Source organism: Hyaena hyaena, unplaced genomic scaffold (assembly GCF_003009895.1).
Source record: "Hyaena hyaena isolate Hyena2069 unplaced genomic scaffold, ASM300989v1 scaffold_412, whole genome shotgun sequence".
In the NCBI taxonomy this organism is placed as follows: domain Eukaryota; kingdom Metazoa; phylum Chordata; class Mammalia; order Carnivora; family Hyaenidae; genus Hyaena; species Hyaena hyaena.
The window spans coordinates 459453-478930 of NW_024081043.1; the positions used below are offsets into that span (position 1 = coordinate 459453).

The 19478-nt window shown below is 44.7% G+C and overlaps 1 long non-coding RNA gene across 2 annotated transcripts; it reads right to left on the reverse strand.

The window, feature by feature from the left end:
* Positions 1-568: 568 nt before the first annotated feature.
* LOC120245257 lies at positions 569-15948 on the reverse strand. Of its 2 annotated transcripts, XR_005531741.1 has the most exons (5): positions 15874-15948; positions 8564-8640; positions 8206-8353; positions 7302-7494; positions 569-592 (listed from the first exon to the last, which is right to left on the reverse strand). It is a non-coding gene; the product is annotated as an uncharacterized LOC120245257 (long non-coding RNA). The 2 variants fall into 2 exon arrangements; XR_005531740.1 differs by lacking the exon at positions 15874-15948 and having other exon boundaries at positions 8564-8678.
* Positions 15949-19478: the final 3530 nt, after the last annotated feature.

The window sequence follows — 19478 nt, forward strand, 5'->3', positions numbered from 1 at the left end:
CTGAGAGTCAGCTAGGTCAGAGTAGGTAACTAATTGCCTAGACCAAATCTTCATTCAACTAAAATTCAGTGGAAAATTGCATAAGTACTTTTTTTTTTTTTTCCCCAGAAGGAGGTAATAGATTTTTATCACATAGAAAAATTCTGCCCCAGATCAGATTTGGTAACTTTTTTCTTTTAAGATTTTATTTTTAATTAATCTCTACATCCAACATGGGGCTCAAACTTACAACTCCAAGATCAAGAGTAGTTTGCTCTACCAACTGAACCAGACGGGTGCCCTGGGATGCCTTTTCTACTACAGGAGAGAAATATACTAAAACATTGTATCCTGTGTCACTGTTTCCTTGGAAGTCTTCTTTTCTTTCTTTCTTTCTTTCTTTCTTTCTTTCTTTCTTTCTTTCTTTCTTTTGATGTTTGTTTATTTTTAAGAGTATGAGTGGGGGAGGTGAAGGGAGGGGTACAGAGGATCCTAAGCAGGCTCTGGCAGGCCCGATGTGGGGCTTGAACTCACAAACTGTGACAACATGACCTAAGCAGAAGTTGGAGGCTCAATCAACTGAGCCACCCAGGTGCCCCAGCTTGGAAGTGTTCTATAAGGAGAGAGTGATGATGAATCATATTATCATTATAAAATTATGAGAGGCCTCCCTCCCAAAGTAAACTAAGTTTACGTGGTTAGGTCATATGACATGACAATAGAAGCATATACACAGGAATCTCATTCATAAAAACAATCCAATGATGTCATGGAAAAAGATACAGTATTTGAGCCAAGCAGACTTATAATCAAATCCTGGTTTGGTTAAGTTATTTAACCTCTCTTAGTCTCCCTTTACTTATCTGAAAATAAGGAAGACGATATCTATTGTGTGGATAAAGTAAGACAAAATATGTCAGGTACCCAATATGCTGATATGTAATGTAAATTTAAGATATTATTTTTCCTCCTTTTCAACTCCCTACTCCTACCTGCCTTGCTCACCAGAGCTAGAGCTAGGAATCTTTCACTTTGATCTCAAATACTGCCCGTTAAGTCTCTAAGCTAGTTGTCATACTCCTATTTCCACATTTATTAGGAATTCTCAGGAGGGGAGCAAAGTTAGCCATAATTAGCCTTTCCCATACACTGTAAATGGTCATCCTTACTCTGAGAACCCAATGCCCCGTGTCAGAGGCATTATCTCCTAATGGTCCCAACATGTCCAGTTCAGAACACCAGAACAACGTGAGATTCCTGACGTGCCCGGGAGAAAAGCTCTCTCCTTCACCACTCTGGGCTCTGCTTTGTGACCTGAGTTTATGTCCACAGTCTGAACGACTCCGCCAGCTCCTGACATGGATCCCTGTGCCCCTGCTCCTTGGGCGGGGTGGGGACAGATATTACAGCATCTCCTCCATCTATCTTGTCTTCTTTTCCTGTTCTTATTACAAAATAGAAGTTCCCACGCATTAGACCAGAGGCAAACATGGTGGTAATGTGTATTTGTGGTAGAGGATGGAAGGGGAGTGGTTTATGGGAAGTAATTATCCACTATGCTCAGTTATAGAATAAGCCATTACTGAGTACCGTGAATCAGAATTATGTCTAAGAAGAGAAGAGAATATACACTCCGTCCCTCTTTCCATTCATGGCCAGTTGAAAGGAGAAGCCTGCCCCTTAAGGCTGGAGCAGACCCGTCTTCTCTCCCTTATGTCCTCCACGTCCTTGCACATATGGAATCACAATAATTACTGAAAGCATGAATAAATTAGTGAAAAGTTTTCTTTAGCCAACTTAATACATACTCTAAAGACAGGATTTGGGGGGAGCATTAAAATACAAGCTAATATTTATTTAATGAAGCGAATGCTTCCTTTTATAAAATAGATGTGCCAATTGTGTTATAATTCCCTAGCCATATTTATTTTGTAGTTTGGAATTTTATTATGTGAATTTTCAAAAGATGTGTTTCTTGTCAGACCAAAATACTTATGATAAAGTATCAAGGCACTGAAAATAATGGCCTATTGTGTGAGAGAGGATAATAAAACATGTACACTGTCAGAATTAGAGATTGGGCTCAGATCAATAAAATGAGACTCAATTTTTTAAAAAGCAAAGTGAATCCCATATGAAAAAATATGGAGCAAGTTGAGAATTGGGACTGTTGGCCTGGCTGAGCATGAGTAATAACTAATCTGGAGGTCAACAGGGGGCCCTCTGCAAAACCGACCGTGGTGTGCCGGGCTGGGATGCAGGGACTCACTCCAAGGTCAAATACGCATGTGTTTATTACTCTCCATTTGGCCTTTCTAAGTCCAGACCCAGTGGGGATACTAACTATATTCAAGTTCCAAACTTCAAAATCAATGTAGACCAAAGAAGTTTCAGAAGAAAAGGAGAACAAGAATTTTTTTTTTTTTTTTGAAAAATAAGTCTTACAAGAAAACACAAATAAGAAGGAAGGATTATGTTTGGTTTGTAAGGAAAGAGATTAAGGGGAGCCATGAGTCTTTGTATAAATTTATAGTACGGAGAGGGAAAAAATGATTTATTCTCTCCGTACACAGAGGACAGTTGAAATAATGAAGGCCTGGTGCCAGCATTGCTTCATGAGCACTGATACATCTAGAAAATAGGTGGCGAGGACCATTATTGGCAGGGTCTGTTCCACCTTGGGCAAAGACTGGCCTTTGTTCAACCTATTACTCAAAAGCCCTGCTTTTCCTCCATTAACATAAACAAAACTATCCTCACAGAAACCTCAGAAGGAGGAAACAATTCCCTATCCTCACATAGAAGGGATTAAAATAGGAATACTACATTCTGGAACAAAAACAATAGGATAGGGTGGTGGAGGGAGAGAGCTATATGCATTATCACCCATGTCAGTTCCCTGTTAAGCCTGTGTGTGTGTGTGAATTGGTGAGGTCTCATAGGGTAAGTGGGGATGTCTGTCCTCTGAACTTTGTATGCCTTAGTTTGGTTTATGACTCCCAAATACAGGCCTACAAGCTACATAAGTTGTACTGAGAGGCAAATAAGAGGAGTGTCTTTGCTTGTCCTCCCTGAATGGAAGGCAATGTGGCTCTCTTCTAGACCTTTAACAGTTCCCACTCACCCCAGGGATAAAGCCATAGGTACTCTACAAATGACCTGATGGCTTTTTTCCCCAGCTCAGGTCAGCTCTCCCCACTTCCTCCCTCACCCTGAGCATATCCATTCTGACCTATGTCTCCATTCCATGTCCTGTTGCTTCAGATCTAGTTTCCAAGACTCTTCCCTGCCGCTTCAGATTAATTTTCCATGTGTAGCCCCTGCATGCCCCTCTTCAGATGTTGCCTCAGTGCTTTCTTTTGGATCTTTCTTGAGTCCATGCTCTGCCTCCTGAGAGCCACTCTCACCTACCTCCACACCAGCTCAGTGTCTTAAACCCCTGGTCAGACAAGTCCCAGAACTGGCAAGTCCAAGATGAATATACTTGACCCATGGTACCCATGGTCACTCTGAATATAAATAAATCCGAAGTACCTAAAAGTGTTATTTGGGATGAAATGTATACATGTTTGGCCAAGATTCAGCATTTCTCAATCTGCCACTCTGTAAGATTGTGAGGGTAGATGGAGGTCCCTTCCCTTCAACCAGGGGGAAAAAAAAAACACTCTCTGTTCCTGGGAGGCCTGGATCACAAACAACATGCTGTCAGGGGTCAAAGAAGTGATGGGGATGGCAGAAGTGGGCCAGGAAGAGGAGTGGTGGGAAGCACGGCCCACTGGAGATCATTCCTGTCTATCTCACGTTACTAGGCCTGCCATAACAAAGAACCACAGACTGGGCACCTTAAACAACAGAAATTTGTTTTCTCATAGTTCTGGATGCTAGAAGTGTAAGATGATGGAGTAGACATGTTTGGTTTCTCCTGACACTTCCCTCTTTGCCATGTGGATGGCCATCTTTTCACTGTGTCCTCATAATCTTTCCTCTGTGTCCGCCTGTGTCCTCATCTCCTCATCTTCTAAGGATCCCAGCCATATTGGATCAGTGTCCACCCTATGACCTCCTTTAATTTGATTACCTCTTGTAGACTGTCCCCAAATACAGTCACATTCTGAGGCACTGGGGGCTAGGACTTCAACATATAAATTTCAGGAGGACACAATTTAGCCCATGACACCATCTAAAGGAGGAGCCATCACTTGACTTCTGCCAATGTGTGCCGTGATAATATGGGTCCAACACTGACATAACATCTTATTTCTCAAGAGAAAGCAGAAATATGGAATTCTGAGTGAAATCCTCAAGTTTTAAGCATAGACAACTAATTTTATTTCTTAAAAATATCGTACAGCCTATAGATGCCTCCAGGCAGTTAGTCTGTGACCTCTTCAATCAAGTATATAGCTTTCCTTGGAACCCTACAGCTGAGGTGGACCCCTTAAGATTCTCGAGATTAGGCAGTGTAAGCAGCCAATACCAAAGGCAGAGTGGCCAGCCTTCTGGGCCCCTTCTCACAGTGACACATTGATCTCGTCCCTGCACTGAACCAAAGAGCTAAGAAAAGACAAACCTCAGGAAGAGCACAAAGGAAAAGTGAATTTCTCCAGAAAGCCCAGGCTCTGGGGTTTAGCATCCTGCCCCAGGCTTCCAACCTGATTGTGCTTGGCCTTTCTAGGGCAAGAGATGGCACCAGGTGACAAGGAGCCAGAAGAGAAAAGGGGAGACAGAACAAACTACCATGTGGAAGGAAGACTACTTAAACTTTTTACCTTTCATACCAGAACTTCCACCCCCAGCATCAGGCTAAAAAAATGGCATTGACCCACATCACCACTATGGTCCTAAGGGGTAGAGGGGTGGAGTAAGGACTTGTTTTGTGTAGGACACATGAATGCACAGAAAAATTAGGCTCTTCACAGAACCTAGTTGGGAAGCCAATTTTGAGTGATTCCCGGGAAAACACTTTGAATTAATCTGAACTGGTTCTGTCCCAAAGATAATCCTATAACCAGGCACAGAAAAGAAACTGGTATATTTCAGAAAACATCTGTGACTTCTCTGGGCTTCCTTCAAACCTCAGGCAGAGAAGCTGCTTCTTGGTATAGTACAGTAATGGTCGTGTCAGAGGGATTGTTTGGCCCATAATGGGCATAACTGTGCCAGATTCTGTAGACCTGGTAGCTAAAATCCAATAGACCCCAGAGATGTCTGGTAGGGACCAGAAGCTAAGAAGAATGGTAGGTAGGTTTCATCTATCAAATGGGCAGAGAAAGGTCAAGTACGAAGAAGCAGAAGGGAAATAGTAAAGTGAATTCACATGAGCAAGGGTCATCCAATTCAGGGATGGTGAACAGGATGCGACTGGGAGTATCAATTTTCACTTGCCCTGCAACCTTGTGGGGACACTAAAGGAAAGAGTGCTGTGATTGATTAACCCTGTCCGCCCTGGACACAGGATAGGGAGTGGTTGTGAGTGACTGTGCCCTCCCTCCTCTAGAAGGGACGATCAGCCAATAACAATCAAATACCCAGGCTTGGAGATGGGAAATGTCAAGGGTATTTCAGCTATAAGAGGCTGGAAGTTAGGCAAGGGTCTTAGTACAAGAAACCAGAACCGAAACAAGAGATTTTTATTGTACCACCTGGAGAGCAAAACAAAAACTAAAGAACTGTGGACATTAAAGCAGAGGTGAGCACATCTGGGGTGCTGGTTTTTAGAAGCTAACTAATAACCCGGAAACCAGAGAAGAGATAAGAACGAGTAGTGCACAAAAACCAAAACAAGCAGGGGGCCAGAACACAGGGTAAGTAGGTGAAATGGACATCAGCAGCAACAATTGTGACGCGTGAGTCCCTGGAGGATGATTTGTTTCCAGAGGAATCAGCCTGCGAATAGTCACCGAGGGATCAGATGTGCACACCTGACGGAGAAGCCAGCTGCAGCTGGCTAAGAAAAGGCTAGTCCTGAGGTCCCAGCCTAAGGCAGGCTGATTCCTATACTTCAAGCCCACTTATTCGTCCGCAAGAGCATTTGCTGAACAGCTGCACTGTGTCTGGAGCAGAGCAGTAACAAAGCACACTTGCACCCTGGAAGAGTTCAGAGCAAGGCAGGAAAGTCAGACAGGCCAAATCACCACAATGAATGTGCTGAGTGCTGTGATAAAGGCAAATGCAGCTCACCACGGGGGCACAGAGGAAGCAGAAACTAATGCCCTTATCTGAAAATGAGCATGAGCTTGTTGAGTGAAGGAACCTGGGCAACAAATACTTAGGGGAAAGTACCTAATATATGCCACGTATTACTATAAATGCTTTGCGCATATTAACTCATTTCATCCTCTGGGGGGACATATTGTAATATGACCATTTTACAGATGAAGAAACTGAGGCTCAGATATTAAGTAGCTTGCTCAAGTTCCCACAGCTAGTAAGTTCCAGAGCCACAATTAAAACCTCTGTGGCCTGCTCTCACAGCCTGTTCTTGCTTCCCTTTAAGGGAAAGAGACATGGATGAAAAAGTCACTCTTGAAAGGTCTTTCAGGGTGAAAATGGACCTTGGAGTTCATTTACTCCAAGTGATACACGGGGTGGGGATATTTGGGGCAATGCCCTCAACCATCTTCAATTCCCAGATTATTCTGAAACCTCTGAGACTACAGAAGCACCTGTTGTTCTCTATTACGGATTAACATCCCTAGGACAGAATCAATGGGCACCAAGCAAGGATGCTATTCAATCTGAAATTAAAAGTTATCAAGGATGAATGATCAGGACCCTGAGAGTTGTCCTCCCAATAAAACGCCATGATCCCTTGCCCGGTTCCACGATGTGCACAAGTTTTATGGATCTGGAACCTAATAAAGGGGAGCCTGGGGCCTGGAAGGAAGGCAAGTGAATCCAGTAAGGATTCCTCCAGTCCATTTGCCACAGGTATCCTAAGGGAAGGGGGAAGTCCAAACATTTTGAGGTCTAGCGAATATAAGATCTGACTAGACATTTGTAACTGGAGACTCAAAGTATCGATATGGCCCTCCTTTTCTTAAGGACATACGGGTTCCAGGTAATAAATGAGGGTAGTGTGGCCCATGTCTGGCTTACACTGGGCCCAGTGAATCCAAGGACCCATTGTCATTTCCACAGTCCCCAGATGAAAAATTGGATGCACATATACCCACATTGGTCTGTGGGGAAGCCAAGCAGAAACCTCTGAAACTATGCTCCTCCCAAACCCAGTTCAAAATGGTAAATCAAAACATTATAGCTTTCTGGGGTAATGGCAGAAAAACGCTTAAAGGATATAGGACTCGTGAATCCCATCTTACCTCCATTTAATTCACCAGTCTGGCCCCTGCAAAAACCAGACAGATCCTGAAGGATGACAGTAGATGATTGCCATTCAATCAAGCCCAAGTGCAGCTGCTCTACCAGATGTGGCATATTTGCTAGAACAGATGATCATAGCCTTGGGTGTATGGAATGCAGCCACCGATTTGGCAAATGTAGTATTTTCCATCCCTATCAAAAAAGAGGATCGGAAACACATAACACTGTATATGTATGGTCAGATTTGAGAGCAATGTAAACTCTCTTACCTTCTGTCATAATATAGCCCAAAATAAAAACTTTGACTGGCTAAACATCCCATAGAATATCACACTGGTCCATTATACTAATGACATTATGCGAATTGGATTGGATGAGCAAGAAGTGGCTAGTACATTGCAAACCTAACTAAGCCACATGCACTCAGGAGGTCAGGCAGTAAACCCTGTGAAGGTTCAGAAACCTATCACATTAAAAAAAAAAAAAATAGGTATCCAGTGATCTGAGGAATGCCAGGGCACCGATTTCAAAATTAAGGATAAACTATAGCATCTTACATGTCTCTCCATAAAGAAAAAAGGCCAACAATGCCCAGTTCCAGTAATGGGTTCTTAAGACCTATTACTACCTCTCGCCATGCATGGGGATCAGGGCAAGTAGGCAGTAAGAGTACTTCTGGAAGCCACTGGCAGTCAGAAAAGGCTAGTAATAATTCCACTATAAACAGAAATGACTACAAAGCTCTTAATCCAAAGGCATTTCCTAACTCCCTTCCCCTTACCAGAATCCCAACACCACCCAACACAAGAGGAAGTCAGAGTATAGATGTTCTTAAAAGTCTGTCTGAGTGAACACATTGCTAGGGCACCTCCCAGAGCCCTGGGAAGGGGCCCAAGAGTTTACATGTCATTAGCTTCTGGGTAAATTCAATGATGGCTGGGAGCCAAGACCATGAGCATCCAGGTGGCATGGAGGAGGAGATGTCAGGCCAAGGTGGAGCTGGAATGAGTGCTGAAGTTTTCGTGCACTTTCCAAAACTTCTTCTCTATTCCTATGGATGCAAATGTTTTCAGTGACAATTACCAAGGGCTTTTCATTTGTTTATCAAACTAGGTTCCATCAAATACTCTCATAATTAGGAACAGTTGGTGAAGTATAAGTACTGGGAGAGGAGCCGACTCTCCATCCCCATCCGAAAAGAATAATGGAGACCAAGAGTTTGGCTCCTTTAGCTTCTACTCTGGGTGGGAATTACAAATACCTGGACGTTCTTGCCACGGTCCACAATTCCAGAGCTTGAGACGAGGCATGAGAGCTTGCTGCTCCAGTTTTCTCCACCTGCAAATTGATGATATTTACTAGTTAGTGACTGCTGGATGAATGGCACTATTGAACTGCAAAATATTAGTATTATTGCTTTTCCTCTTTCATCTCATGGGGCAAGATGAATTTATGACATCGTAATTGTTTCCATGGCAGCAAATCATATTGTCCCAAACAGGGGATTTTATGACTTCATGGCTGGATTAAGAAAGAGGAGAAATCAGAGTGAGAGTGAGAAATTTGCTCAAGCATAAATATCTTCAATGATAGCAAGGGGAATAGAGCAAATTACAGATAGGCAAAATTGCCTTTGGTTTAAATGTTCTTTTTACAAGTTCATCCCAATGCAGAAGCCCCTTCTCCAGGCATATAATTTGTATAATGATGCCTCTTTGCTTGAATTCACAGAAGGCTAATGGTGAAGCTCATCTATTTCGAGAATGCCTCGGCAATGCTATTACTAATTGTTTTGCAGCAAATATCTGAATTTCTGCTGTAAGCAGTTTTGTTTGGATTTTCCACTTGTTTGGGTTGTTTTGGGGGCTTGCTTTTTACTCCCTCAAGGTTTTATCTATACAAATTTACTTGAAATAAACCTTTCCAGATAAAAATTGGCTTTATGTCATCTGAAAATCTGTCAAGAACTCTCTCCTCACTTGAGGCATCTGCTTTGCCTTTCATAGGTTCCTATTGACTTCATTCCCATATTTCCAGTCTCTCATTAGTCTCTGTCTATTCCCTGAGAAGAAAGCAAAATTTCTTCCTAATTTTAAAACCAATTAAATTCACCTAGGTTTCATGTTAACCATAAACAACAAACAAAGACTTGGGATTTTAAAATTCTAGGTTTTGGTCTTCTCTCTCTCTCTCTCTCTCTCTCTTCCCTCCCACCCCCACCCCATCTCCTTCCTTTCTTTCCCTGCTTCTTTCTCTCCTTATCTCATCCCAACTCCACACCACTCTTTTTCTGAATGGACTTATTTCTAGTACCTTCTAAGAGTAGTGTCCCCCTCTCTTCCTTTTAATCCTCAGACATCCAGAATCTTCAGATGCCTGCTGATTTATAAGCCTCTTGCTAACCAGCTCATCCAGGAGCACCACATGGCTTCCACTCTCTAAATGTTCACTGCCTCTTATCAGCGTCTCTCAGTGATCTTTCTTCATTCTTATTCTGAAGATTCCACCATGTTGAATCCTGTACAAAGAATTACCCCTTGATATGATTCCATAAGCAAGTGCTCTGTGATGGTTGATTTGTGTCATTTGGGGCAGACTATAGTACCCAGTTATTTAATCTAACTCTAATCCTGATGTTTCTGTGAAGGCATTTGGTAGATGTGGTTAACATCTACAATAGGTGACTTTAAGTAAAGGAGATGACCCTTAATGTTGTGGGTGGGCCTCATCAAAGCAGGTGATGGCCTTAAAGAGCAAAAACTGGTTTCTTGAAGAAGAAATACTGCCTCAAAATTGTAACATCAACTTCTGCCCAAGTTTCTAGCCTTCTGCCCGCCCCATAGATTTAGAACTTTCCAGAAACCCACAGTCATATCTGACAATCCTTAAAATAAGTCTGTGTGTGTTAACATTTCTCGAAGGAACCCTGATTGACACATGTACATAAAGAACACACTAGGCGTTCAGTACATGCTGAGCAATATACTGTGAGAAATACAAAGGACACAAAGATGTGGTTCATTCCCCATGCCATCCCCCTCTCCAAAGAGCTTACAACTCCTGAGAAAACCAAAACTAACAGTGCCTAAAACAGTGGCAATTTTTTTAAAATAATAAAATTAGGATTTAGATGCTCTGTATAGATGCGCAGGAGGTCAGCAGAAAGAAATATCAGAACAGGAGGACTCAGGACACATTTCATGGAAGAAGTGAGTGTTGAGCTGGTCCAGGGAGGATTTTAGGATTAGCACATGCATGGGGGAGATCAGAAGGCATCCAGGCAAGAAAGTCCAAGTAGAAGAGAGCATAGACGTAGGAATCTGTGCAGTCTGGTTATAGGACATAGGAAGAGACCAGTCTGACCAGAGGAGGGTGCTTTTAGAGGACCTGGAAAGTAAGGTTGGAGAGGCAGATGGAGACAGAATTTGGGGAGACCCCAATAAGCCCTGGGAGGATTGTTTAGGCTTTGATGCTTAGAAAGAAATCCTAAAATTTAGAAAGAAAGACTTACAGGTTGACAAATTCAAGTACCTTGCCCAAGCGCCCATGGCTAGAACCAGACAACCAGATTTCTTGACTCCTTGTCTAACTTTGTTCCCACTACATCTCTCTGCCGCTGTACAGAATACAGAAATGATATCATGAAAATGGTGTCAGAGAGATTATCTAGCTCATGGACTATGGGAGCAGGGATGAGACCTTTGAAGGAAGACTCCCACATGTGGAAGGTGAGGGTCTCTGCCAAGGGAGCATGGGTGAGAGTGAGATGAAGGAAGGACATGAGGTTATATAAACTCAAGAGCTTCTTGTCAACCTTCACCTTTCCCATATTTTAGTAGTTAGAGTCCATGACTCCTTCCTGAAACTGCCACCCTCATCTTCTCTGACACTTTCTCTCCTCTCGCCTCTCTTTATGCACCTTCTCTGGATCCTTCCTCTTCCTGTCTCATCAATGTAGGTGTTTCACAAGGAACCATCTTTATCCATCTTGTCTTCTCTTTTTCACAATACCTTGGCAATTGTGATCAATCTCTGGACCTAAACTCTTACCTTAGTAATGGCCTCCATATTGCTACTTCTAGGTCTGACCGTTGTCCCGAGTTTCAGGTTTACAGGATTAACTACCTGTTGGAAAGCTCCACTTGGATGTCCCAATAAGTCACGCTCACTGTGACTGTAACTCAACTCATAAGTTTCCTCTTCACAATGTGATTCTCTCCTCTTCCCTATTTCTGATTTGGGACTCAGACACTTGGGATCAATGTCTCAGCACCATTTTTGCTATTGTTTCCTCTTGCTTGTTCTCCATGTTCGATAGGAAGTGAAGTTCTGTTCACTCTACCTCCGCAGGGTCTCTGCCATCCCCCAGTGGCTGCATTTCCACATCTGCGTCTACTCCTAGCACCATATTCAGGTTGCTGTGGCCTCTAGCCTAGATAATGCTGCCCTATCTTGCATTTCTCATCTCCAATCCATTTTTGAAGCTGTAACTAGATTAACTTTCCTGAAACACAGCTCCAATGCATTATTCACCTGCACCGTATTTTTGAATCTTTTTTCCATGCCTTCCAACAGAAATAAGTTCCCGGCCTGTCTTTACCTTCCTTCCCACTCCCCCCACTCCCCCACCCCAGGCTCCAGCCCAGCTCAGCGATCATCCTCCCTCCTCATTTATGGCTGTCTTGCTTCTGGTATTCTGTTCATGCTGTTCCCGTTGGCTGAAAGGCCAATCCCAGGGTTAGCATGTCCAAGCATGACCTAATTTTCACGGCCCACCTCAAATGTCCCTCTTTCTAGAAGTCTTCCTGAACTCAAGTGGAAGTCATTTTCCCCTCTTCTACATCCTCATAACCCGAACCTGCAACTCATTATTTTCCTCCTTAAAACTATTCCTGAACATGTTTTACCTCTAAGCTTTGGTGACAAAGTCTCTGAGGGTAAAGAATAAATCTATATAGCACCAACTCCAAAGCATTTACACAGTGTTTTACATATCATAGGCAATAAATATTTCCTTGGTTAATGAATTCTGAAAGAAGAACTGTAGGACTTGGTGTGGTTTGGGAAAAAATTTTAAAGATAGGAGTACAAAGAAATTGAAAGGTGTCAGGCTTAGCTGGGAGGAAGGAAAGTAGTGACATTGGGAGGGGAAGGTGAGTCTGACGGGATTTGGGGGCTTTAGGTGACAATGAGATTTCTAAGTGGAAATGGCTACAAGGCAGCTGGAAATATAGGCCTGACCTCTGATGAGATGCTAAGACAGGGGCATAGACGTGAGAGATAAAGCTCTGAGAGTACATGTGGTCCCCAGTGAATAAAGTGGAGAAAGAGAAAAGCACAGGTGAAGAATCTGAACCTTGAAAAACAGGAAAACAGAAAACAAAAAAAAATTGCAGTCAAAGAGTAAGAGACAAGAACTAATGTTGTAAAGAGGAGAGCATTTCCAGAAGGAAACAGATGCCAACAATGTTGGCTATAGAGACTCTATAAGTCACTTGCTGAATGAATGTCTATTGAACATCTTCTATGTGCCCAGCACTGTTGGATGTGCTGGAGGTTCCGTGTTAAATATAATAGAGTCCCTGAAGAGTCACAGTCCAGTGGGGAAGAGGACAAAGCACAGATAAATATACACCAGGTGGCAACAAAGTGTCATAAAGAAAAGATAAAGTGGGGTAAGGAGACAGAGGAAGGCTGGGGTGTTATCTTAGAGAGGATGACTAGGAAAGTCCTTGCCATGGAGCTGACATTTGAGCAGAATGCTGAATGAAGTAAAGAAGCAGGCCATGTAAATATCTGGGAAAGTGCCTGAAGAACCCAGCTGGGGGCAAGCATGGTAGCTTCCTTCTGGGTGTCTCAGCTTGCTCTGGTAGGTAAGAGGTAAGAGCATAAGATGAGGAAGGAGAGACAGTGTGGAGATTTGAGGAAGGACAGACAGCCACTGGCATGGGCCAGGTGAATGTGCACGCCAGATGAGTGGAAATGGTGCCAGTGGAGGCAGAGGTGCTATAGATGGGGAACAGCAAGAATCAAGAGTGAGCTGTCTTTCTCCCCCAGGGCCTCTGTTTCCAAGGTATAATCCTCACCTGGTTCACCATCTACCTCCAGAAAAAGCTGGCTCTTCCTGAGGGCCCAGTTGGTCAATGCCACCATTTTGCCAACTCCCTGACAGAGAACTTCTGAGAAATCTTCAATGAACTTTTAGTCTATCTTACTCCAGTTTAATAAATCCTTCTCTCCTCAATATTTAGCCTTCCTGCCTATCTTTCTCTTTGCACTGTCACAGCCTGAGAACAGACACCAACCCCTTCCCATGGAAATCTTCTTCCTCCTCAGACTTCTTCCCTCTAAATCTACCTCCCCACTTCCCCTCCTCCCCTGAGGCTCACCACCTCAGCCAGAATTACCTTCTTCTATTGGTATTGCTTTTATTGAACCATCATTTTTATTTTACTTTTCTTCCTTCTTGGGTTGGGATTCTAACAGCAGTCCACATCACCAAAGACAGAGCCCGAGGTATTGAACATTTCTGTTGGAAACCAGGGAACTCTGCCTATCTTAGCCTCTTCACTTGTCCCTCTCCTTGCCCCAAACCTGTTCCCAAGCTGGGCCACAGGCTCAGCCATGCCATCTGGGCAAGCTTGCTGATTGATCCAGTACCAGTCACAGGCCTCCCCGACTCTATCCGGTCATGAAATTTCCACATGCCCTTCACCTGGTAATTTCCACACTCCCTTCATCTTGTCACTGTGTTTGTGTGCCTGTCCTCACCAGTCAGTCCCCACCCCTGGCACATAAATGTGACATCAGGGGCGCATGTAACCAAGTACAGTGTAAGTCTACGGCTTCAATTTGTCAACCATGAGGATGACTCCTTCCTGAAGCAACTACTTAGATCCTTGATCTAATAATGCTGGGAGGAGGAGGAGGAGGAGGAAGAGGAGGAAGAGGAGGAGGCATAGCTGATGAAACATGGAAAGCCCAAGCACGGTGATGTGCTCACAGCTGAAAAACCACAGCAAGAAAAATAACCCATAAATAAATAAAGATGCAGCATTTCTACTCTGAAGCTTTGTCAAAAGGCAGCAGCAAGGCAAACCCAGTTGTTACAGCAAAAATGTACTTGAATCTATCGACTTTCCATGGGTTGGAGTTACAGGAAAATGTATTCCCTCTCCAACCCCCACCCCCCTACTCCCATGATAAAACAGCAAAGTCATGGGCCAGGAACTGTGATTTTAGCCTTTCTCCAAAGAATCTGCTCCTGGCTCCTAAAGACCTGGGAGGTCTCCCTCTGGCCCCGTTATTCAGGGGGAATGAACACCATCAGCCTGTGAACTAGCTTGACGTAAACTTGGCCCTTGAGACTCAGAACTTGGCTTCAGAAGAGTGGGAGGGACAGAATACAAGGGAAGAACAGAGGCAGGGCAAGAACCTTCCAGGCTGGGTTGATCTGTGCGAGTGGAAGCACCAGGGTGGAGGGAAGGAAGGCTTCAGTCGCCTACCACCTTAAATAGAGCTGGAGAGCCCCGCACCTCTGACCCTCGCAGTCCCTGAGAGAGTGAGTGAGCAGGAGCCCTGAGCCTTGCCCATGGCTCCCGGGGGACACCGCCTCTGACCTCTCCTGTCTGCTCCTCTTGGCCTCAGCGCTCTCTCCAGCACGCGCATACACCCACGGTCAGAGAAGCTGATGCTATCCTGGGTGAACTCTCTGGTTTAAGCTCTAAAGGCAACCGAGAAACCTTCAAAAGAAAAAAAAAATCCCAGTGATCTCTGTGGAGGAAATCTGGAGGGGGGTTAAAAAATACCCAGCAACATTTGAGTAGCATCCCCAGCACTAACGGTAGCACGCGGCACAAATGAACGAAATCTTCAGCCGTCAGTCCCAATCTTCTCTACCAGGGAAAACAATGAGGAAATGTCTATCTTGCCTTTGTTTGCAGGGGAATTTCTTAAGAATTCCCATCCCTGCTGCTATTTTCTTTCTGTCCTTTTAACCCAGTGCAAATCCCGAGCTATGCGCTAGAGGTCGCTGTTCATTACAATCCAACCTCTCCTCCCAGTGCGGCCCCGACTTCCCGGTCTTCCCCGTAGAGGGAGTAACCGACCGGTTCCCGCTGCAGGAAAATCTGCTGGGTCACACCCCGGCCCAGGTGCGTCAGGATGCACCCACCTGCAAGTACGTTTGCCTTTCCTTACAGACAGAAGCATAAAAGGGGGGGGGGGGAAGCATATCCTCAAAGGTGCTTCAAATTAATTAGAATTTTTCGAAGGGCTGCATAATTTGTAACCTTTAAACACTTCCCCTATCGCTATGCCTTCCCCTCCTCGACTGCCCAGCAGCACTGCTTCTTTCCAGGTGACCCAACAAGCAATTTGAGGAAGGTACAATAAGAACGACTTGAATAAAAGCCAAGGTTTAAATACCAGCCCTACCTGCAGATAGCCACTACCACAGACGCCACTGGGTTTGCATCCCTCCCAGGTGGTTCTGTGGCCAGAATATAAAACAGCTAAGAAAGAAACTGACAAGACAAGAGCTAATAACACTGTAAGCAATTACAGCCTCACCTGATGTGGAGATTTCTGAAGCTTTTACTACTCAAAGAGCAGTATCCAAATCGAAGACCATTACTAATGACCCAGAGCTCCTGGTATTCTTTTCCTAAGTCTCCTAATTACCTTCATCTGTCCCTTCTGTAGTCCTAACTTGGGAAAATGCAATGCCCTCCACACAGACCAGTCGCAAAAGTGAGATAGAGGCCAAAGTTGATGTATAAGTCAGCAGTGCTTTCGTTTCAAGGCAAGTCACGAAGCATTTATTTATCATTTGCTGCATTTCCACCTCTTTCCTTTGCTCTGGATCTGAAGTAGAATCTAGATGGTGATGCAGAGTCATTACACATGAGGACACTGGTACAAGACAATGTATAATTCAGCTCTACAATCATAGCACAGACTCCAACTCTTCGGGCAATTCCTAAAAGAGCCCAGAGAACCCGTGGAGACAGGCAAAGGCTTCTTGCACCCTCTTCTTGAGCGAGGGTGGTGAAAAGGGGCTAAGAGCCCATGGCGTAGGGAAGCATCCGGGAGCCTGGCTTTTGTGAGGGGACTCCCTGCCTGCAGCCGATGTGATGTGCCCTCGCTGAGTTGGAGGGGAAGTAGGCAGCCACCAACAGTGCTAAAGGAGGGGGGGCATGATGCCTGTGCTTCTGGGGAGCAATCTGCACACTTTTCTGTTACGGCAAAATATACATAATATTGGTCATTTTCATCATTTTTAAGTGTGTCATTCAGTGACATTAAGTATATCCACATTGTTGTGCGACCATCGCTCCGATCCATCTGTAGAACCTTTTCATCTCAAACAGCAACTCTGCACCCCTTAAACAACGACCCATTGCCCTCTTCCCCCAGCCCCAGGTAGCTTTTATTTTATTTTATGTATCTATGAATTTGCCTACTTTATGTACCTCACGTAGGTGAAAACATGAAATATTTGTCCTTTTGTGACTGGTTTATTTAGCATAATGTCTTCAAGGACCATCCATGTTGGAGCAGGTGCCAGAACTTCCTTTTTAAGTCTGAATAATATTCAATTGTGTATAGACTACATTTTGTTTATTCATTCATCTGTAGATGGACATTTGGGTTGTGTCCACTTTTTGGCTGTTGTGGATACAGCTGCTGTGAACATCGGCATACAAGTATCTGTTTGGGATCCTTGGGATATGTACCTAGGAATGGAATTACTGGATCAATATGGTAATTCTATATTTAAGTTTTTGAAGAACAAACCGTCTCCCACAGCAGCTGTGCCATTTTCCATTCCCACAAGCAAAGCACAGGATACCAATTTCTCCACATCTTCAGTCAACACTTGTAATTTTCTGGATGTGTGTGTGTGTGTGTGTGTGTGTGTGTGTGTGTGTATTAGCCATTCGAATGGGTAAAGTGTATCTCATTATGATTTTGATTTGCATTTCTCTAATGATTAGTTACATTGCACATCTTTATTGTGCTTATTGGTCATTTGTATTTTCTTCGGAGAAATGTCTATTTAAGTCCTTTGCCCACTTTGGAATGACCATACACTTGGGAGACAGTATGATGCTCTGTCCTGGCTTCGGCACCTCATAGCTATGTGACGCAGAGCTAATTTCTCTCAGTTCTGTCATCTGTAGGATAAAAGTAGTAGCATTTACCCCATAGGATTGTATGAAGATTGAGTTCATACCCATAAAGCACTGTGAATAGTGCCATAACAGATACTCAGTACATGCTAGATTCATTACTACATGAGATGGCTTGGAGAGGGGAACAATGGAGGGGGCAGGCAGTCAGGAGATATCCCCCTACCACAGGTGCTGATGGGACTGGCCTCAGAGATCCTCTAGTCCAGCTTCTGTATCTAAGGGGAAAGGAAGGAGACAAAATATTAAGCCCATGAGCCCAGGGGCCAGAGGGGCCCTTGAAGCCACTGCCCCAGAGTCCAAGTCCAGACTCCTTCTACCACACTTTCTGCTAACTTCCATTCCAGCCTGGTCACGTCCTCATGGGATATGACTTGAGCATCTTCAAAGCCACCTTCACTTCCTCCTATTGGTGTCGTATTGATGGACCTGCAAATGTTGTGAGTTCTGAGGCTCCGAGCGGGTGCTGGTGAGAGTGGGAGGCAGTGTGGCCTCCAAGTTCCCTTCTGGGGAAAAGGAGCCCGGGCTCTTTCAGTGCTTGGGGCCATCCAGCTTTCAGTCAGCATCACAGTTCTTGATGACCTGCTCTCGCCTCTCCCTCTGACTTCCTGCATATGTGGGAGAGACAGGTTAGAGGAGAAGACTAGGGACTAGAAGAACCTTGCCTGGAGCAACAACTCCTGGGACCTCCCTCAAAAGGGTCGAGAGAGCAGGTAGCCTCACTCCCCTTCGGATAGAGGTCTTACTGAATGGAACCCTGTTTGTCTGTGTGTAACGCCAATTGTTCCGTGCCTGCCAGCAAGTATGACAATGCTGACCGCCTCCCGGCCCCCCACGGTGGCAGGTGACACAGAAATGGGTGGATGAGTGGGCACAAGAGGCGCTGAGGCCACACGGTCCGCCAAAGCTGTTTATAGTGCCTCAGAAACAGAACACCTGGCATCGCTGGTGAAATCAATATGGCCTCTCTTCATAGTGCCTAGAACTGGAGTTCATTTCCAATTTCCTAAACCGTCCTCTCTGCAACAGCAGAATCCGTTAGCATCAGCTTTACGTAAGCCCGACGCTCTGCACCTCTCTCTTCCATTTGGCTAATGTGATTCCCCCCGTTCACCACCCCTAAACATCACAATGCACGCTTTATCTCCGACTAAGCCCCGTGGCCCCTCTCGTACAGTCTGTTTTCTGATGATTCACATCAAATTTCCTGTTTGGCTTCCTTTATAGCTGCGCGGCTCCTGGTGTTTTTACCCATCTTCTTGTGGTGCATCCGGCCCAAGAATGCTTATCACACTTGTCAGTTTACCTTGCCAATGCTACCCCAGGCAGGAGAGGAAAGTTTCACATTTTAAAAATGTTTAAAAGATATTCATTCTTCCTTCTACATTTCCTTTTTTTCTTCTAGGATTGATAATAGGGGACTTTTTATAACCTCGGGGTCCGCAGTACAAACTGCTGTCATAGCACAGCCAATGAGCAAGATGCACTCGCAACCCATCACTGAGGCCTCCCCTCAGCAGGGGGACGAGGGCAAGGGACCCCAGAGCGTGAACAGTGGCCTATAAGGCCCCAGGCATTTGGAGGGAGAGGCCAGAGCTTCGGGGGTTGTCCAGGACACCAAGCATGATTAAGGCCACATACGTGGCTTCCACACTCGTGGTTTTTGAATTGCTCCCCAAAGGTGCCAAGAGAGAATATGTGGAGAATGGGGGACAACCAGGCTCTGGGCCTCCTCCCTTGATTCAAGGAGAGCAGCTCTGGGTTTATATGTTTCATACAAGCTGTTCTTTGGGAGAAGGACCTCTCTGGCCCCAGACATGCACACCCACTAATGTGCTTAAAAGATCACTGTCCTGGGAGAAAGGACTTCGGTCCCAACCCAGCTCCACGGTCTTTGGGCAAAACATTCGAGGTGTCTCTGCCACATCTGAAATGAAAAGACTTGGCCTAGGAGCCGGCCAAGGCCCTTCTGGTTTGATGATC